Source organism: Rhea americana, unplaced genomic scaffold, assembly GCF_003343005.1.
Source record: "Rhea americana isolate MKP2758 unplaced genomic scaffold, rheAme1 scaffold_51, whole genome shotgun sequence".
Classification (NCBI taxonomy): domain Eukaryota; kingdom Metazoa; phylum Chordata; class Aves; order Rheiformes; family Rheidae; genus Rhea; species Rhea americana.
The window spans coordinates 3,568,669-3,573,978 of record NW_028186657.1 but is presented as its reverse complement, the minus strand read 5'-3'; the positions used below and the strand labels follow the sequence as shown (position 1 = coordinate 3,573,978).

General features: G+C 40.3%; 1 long non-coding RNA gene across 1 annotated transcript; it reads right to left on the bottom strand.

Annotated features, from left to right (window-relative positions):
* Positions 1-1,018: 1,018 nt before the first annotated feature.
* Positions 1,019-4,820, bottom strand: LOC146588505 (uncharacterized). The gene is made up of 2 exons (XR_014897416.1): positions 4,299-4,820; positions 1,019-3,456 (listed from the first exon to the last, which is right to left on the bottom strand). It is a non-coding gene; the product is annotated as an uncharacterized LOC146588505 (long non-coding RNA).
* Between the last annotated feature and the right edge of the window lie 490 nt (positions 4,821-5,310).

Genomic DNA, 5,310 nt, shown 5'->3' with positions numbered 1-5,310 from the left:
CTCTAGCTATTATAATGCAGCTTTTATACTACTATAATATAGCTCCATGTGGAAATCGTCTCTGGTGACTGAACCTTCCCAACTCAAGGTGCACAATCGCCAATTCAAGTCTTTTTCTCGTAAGAACAATGCTACAGGTTTCAGCTCAAGGCACTACCGTCATGACTAGCTGCTTCTGCCTGTGCTCTGAGCTGAGAGGATAGAAACCCATTCAGAAGGCCATTAACCAGTCCTGCTTGGAGGGCACCAGCTGGCATTACCTACCTCAATAGATCTACTAAGTCAGGACTGCCTYCTCTTGCCTGTGCAGGCAGGTCCTTGTTGTTTAAAGGCAGACCAACATTCAGACTTACTGAACTAGTAACAGATTTCAGGCCTGAAAAAAAAACACAAAAGGACTTTTTAAGCCAGTAGAGAGAACCAGAACCACAGCTAACACCTGAATGTTTAAACCCAGGTGTGTCATACTAAAGCTATCCTTAAACASAAAGCATTTAGTTGCTGGAGGGGGGAGGAAAAACAAAACAAAACAACAAAAGAAACCCACCACTACCAAGTAGGTTTCCAGTCCTCCACTCTGTACCACAATTAGGTTCAATTGCACCCTCTTTTTGGTGAAAGCTCTTCAGTCTTTTCCCATTTGTAGCCCTCAATTTTCCAGTACACCTTACTCATATTTGAATGAACCAGGGGATACTCGCTACTCCAGCATCCAGCAGGATCAGGCTTGTTACTAATGATTTAGGCAGGCATTTGTGGGGGTTTCTGGGTTTGTGCCAGCTCCACCTTCAGAGTTTTAGGATATACACCATGTGATGGGAAGTAAGGACCTCTGTGCACTCTCTCAAGCTGTTCCATTACACCTAATTTATGGCATGACACTACTTGTTCTAGCCCATAACTCCGAGCTTGTAAAATACACAGGGGAAAATTTACTAACTACTGTGTTCATCTTAATGCACTATTGGGAATTTTAAGTGTGGAAAAAAGGCAAGGAATTGGGGACATCTGAAAAAGCTGATGTTGAACTGCAATCCTTTAATGGCAGCATGTCTCACAGTCCATTCTGTTTTTATTTACATGTACAGTATACAGCAAGAACCAGTTTGTCTTCCTCCAAAGGAGATAATCAATAGGGGAGACRTAGGCACATTTCAGTGCTTATTAGATACATACATTGACAGTTTACCACAGTAGCATGTACAAATGCCTTTATTCCTCTCTTAGCTAGTCCAGGAGTTTGATAAATAACAGAAGCTACAAAACCATTTTGCAGCCTTTCTATTAGGAAGGAAGATTATCATCCACACAACAGAACAATTTCAGTGCATACAGAAAAGGAACCAGGGCTGGAACACAGGTGCCAAAGGTACTTACTGCATTTCTGACGAGCAGTCTGAAACGACCTGGGAGTTATGTCAACACCAGGCCGAACAYGAGCCACAACAAGCTCTCATCACAAAGTCAACTGCATACTTGGCTCCATTAGAAGTGTAGCCAGTAGATCAATGGTATTTATCTCTACACAGTGCTGCTGAGGCTGCATCTGGAGCACTGAGCCTGTTTTGGGGCCCCACTCTGAAAAAAGGGATATGAAGAGGGAGGGTACAGCAGCAGGCCTAGAGCCCGATATTTATGAAGGGGAAGCTGGGCTTGCTCATCCTGGCAAAGAGGAAGTTAGGGTGATCTGGTAACAACAGGAGAGTTACAAATGACAGTCAACCACTTCTCCCCAGTGCCAGGCAAAAGAACAAGGGGCAACTAAGTGCTGCTTTGGAGGTTCAGCCCAGCTTTAGAAAAATCTTTTTACTGGGAGGTTAGTGCAGCACTAGAACAGGCTACTAAAGAGGCAGGTGAATTTCCATCTTTGGAGGTTTCCAAAATTGTTAAAGACAGACAGAGGTGACCTCATGTAACATTGGCAGCAATTCCACTCCAAGCTAATTTAAAATAAAATTATTACACAAACATAGTTTAAGCCTCTTTGTTTTGGAGGGGAAAATGAACTTAGATTCTCCGATCACAATTATTTCTACCACTCTACCAAACAAAACTTGGTAACTGCAGTACTTCATAATATGCTAAAGCAGTGCCCACAGATATGGCAATTACTCAGATGCTTTGCCTCACATTGAGAATGCTCTGTTATTGAAGTTATTACATGGATTTTCAGATTTGTCTCCTCATCTAATTCTGAGGTGGATACATAGTTTGCCCAACGTAAAGTTACATTCCCATAGGCTTGTTCTCTTCAATGGCAGCCTGTCCTCTGTATCAGCATACAACTTCCTTGAAACAGGAGAGTGTTGATGTTACAGAGCAATATAAAATTAGCTCTGTATTTGCTGACTGCTCCCAAGAGGTATCTTGTTCCTTACTTGAGCCTAAGAACTCAAGAATTCAGTCCCTGGCAGTAGTTCCTGAAACTCCCCCCCCTCTTTCCTTCCTTTTAAATTATTTTCCCTAGGTAATGCTCCAGCAAACTGTAAGTTGTGTAATGGCTACTGCCAAGTTGATTATTGCTATTACAGTCTCTTATTTTGTTTAATTAGTAATTATTTTAAATTATATAGCTGAAGTGCAGCTGCATGGATGTCATTCACCAATAAAGGTTTGTTTAAAAAGCTAGAAATAGTATTTTCAGCAGGCCTATAGATCATATGGCAAAGAATGTCACACTATTTACATGGTTCATTGAGGATATTAAAAAGAAATAAAGTTACTCCTAAAGGAGAAGTCTGTTTGCAAATGACTTTCCAGCATCTCAGTGGGTTTTCATGGGAGCTGGCAGAAAACAAGCAGCAATTTCCATTGGTCTTTCACTCCAGTGACTGAAGGATTTCCCAAGCAACTGTGCAATGCTGAGGTGGCAGCACCATTATACAGCTCTTTGTGCAGCGGTATTCAGAAGATTCATGCTGCATGACTTTGGTCTAGTCAAGTTCATGCTAAGCTGCTAGCACCTGCTAGTTTATGCATAGTTTAAGCACATATTGCAGAATAGGCCTGTGAGTGCTCATCCCAGACCTCCAAGAGGCATCCTAACACAGTCAAGCTTGCAACAGTGAAGTCCAGGACAAAAGTGGCCAAGATCAGAGTCTCTACCTGTCCATTCCTTGCTTGTCATTTTCAAATTTACCTTCCATGTTTTTAAAAAGGCTAGTCATCACTTTATTTATTGATGAATCTTTCCTAAATCTTTGATAAACCCTCTCCTCAGTATTTGCCCAGGAGTATAAAGAGGAAAACATACCCCAAAAGATTTCAGGTTGTCCAACAGAAATACTTCACTTTCTCACTGCATACTTTAAAATGATAACGAACAAGTCCAAGTGCATGTTTTTCAAGTTTCCTTCAATTAAATCTCACATTGCTGAATACAGCTCACAGTTCTGCTCTCCTCAGATTTCCTTGAAGCCTTACTACCTTCATGCATACTTGCTCCTTCTTCAATGCCTGTAACATCAGCACATACACACACAAGTAATGAGTTTACAGTGCCCCAAGATGTTACTAATAAAATTAGCATCAATAGCAACCCAGTTGCCTCATCCCCTCTCTCTCTCTGGTGATGGCTCACTTAAAAATGTTCCTTTATTGGAAGTCACACTAATAACTGATCCTCTTTTACTAAAGACTTCTTATAGTTAATACAGTTTTCTGTCTGGAACCATATCAAGCATTTAACTGAATTACAGCTGTATCCTAATTACCCCCAAAATATAGTACAGTCAAAAAAGTTTTATCTATATATAGAACTCGACAGTATAAAGCTTTATCACTAGATTTACTGAACTTTATTTAGGCAATTCCAGTACCAGTGCTCAGATGCACCTATCCACAAACCACTTCAGACACTTCTCCTCAAACCCATCAAGGGCAAGGAGCAAGACAGTTCTCACCAAATCACCACAGTATTGTTTCAGCCAAGGCTGTGGAGCTTCCTTAGCCAGTACCAAGAGGATCCACTACAGATAATCCATCTTTAAGAAGGGGGAAAAAAGTACTAAGGAATAAGAGAGGGACTGGAAAGGATTTCAAAGACATGCCTCAGAAGGGCATGCGAACCCTTAAAAGGGTTCGCCCACCTTTTGAGAAAGAAAACAAGAATGACAAATCACAACTAATGCCAACAGCCAGCCTGCTAACTGAAAGTTTTAGAAAGCCCATGACTGACTGTTTTAAAAAAGTGTCAAGATTGACTGCATCATAAAGAAGCTACAAAAGACAGGCACATTCCCATTTCTCTTCCAGTTCACAGATTCATGAGAGCAAAGATATCTAAATAAGGACACAACCTTATCTGGAGGTATGGACCTGAAAGGACGTCTGTAGCAGCCAGGGCAGACAGGGACTGGGAAACAAAGCATCTGGAAGCCAGGTTTTATATCCTCAGATGACAAGTGCTGTTGAGCTTGGATTATTTTGCAATTCTTCGTTCTTTTCCCAGATCACCGACCTCCACAAAAGATTAAGTCATCTAAGTTTGCTACAACTTAGAAGAAGCTCAAKCCAAGACAGTTTAAGGGCAGCCAGAACAAAGCACAGCTGTTAATCATAACACACCAGAAAAATAGTTCTTCAAACAAGCATCAGGGACCACAGAGATAGTAGAGACTTATTAGGAACATTCTTTTCAGAGAAAAGTTACAGAAACATTACTTGCATTAATGCCATGATTCAGTAAGTGCACTGGAAAAAAACAGAGTGCAAATACAAATAAGCATCCACTGATACTACTGAGCTATAAAACTATTTCTCATGTAACTTGATCAGCCCTTAATAATGCACAAGATCATGAAAACCTTCCTTTGGTAGCAAAACAAAAAAAAAAACAAAACAAAACAAAAAAAAGCTTTACCATCACTGAAGTACTGGCCAAAGTAAGCCCATGTAAGAGAAGCTAACATTAATAAATAGGTGTGATAAAAGACCGAAGTGAAGGAAGCAATCCCCCATTCTAATGCTTGTAGAAATAAAAAGAAAGTCTAAATACCAGGTATTTGCATTAAAAAAGTCAACTAACCACTCTTTTCATGCTGACGTTCAGAGTCTCTAGAGTCTGGCCTGAAAACCTGACTGAGTGAAAAAGGACTTCCCCTATTGACCTTAGTCTTTTTCTCTTTAGAGAAGTAATCATAAAAATGGATCATTTCTAAAGAAGTGTAAGCCCATAGTCTGCATATGCAACAAGACATTACCTATTAAACCTATGGAGCATTTTAGTTGCCTCAACATTACAAAAGCAATTTGTTCCAAAACAGTACAAAATAATTACTGCACTCTTCACCAAGATAAGCTTTTCTCCAT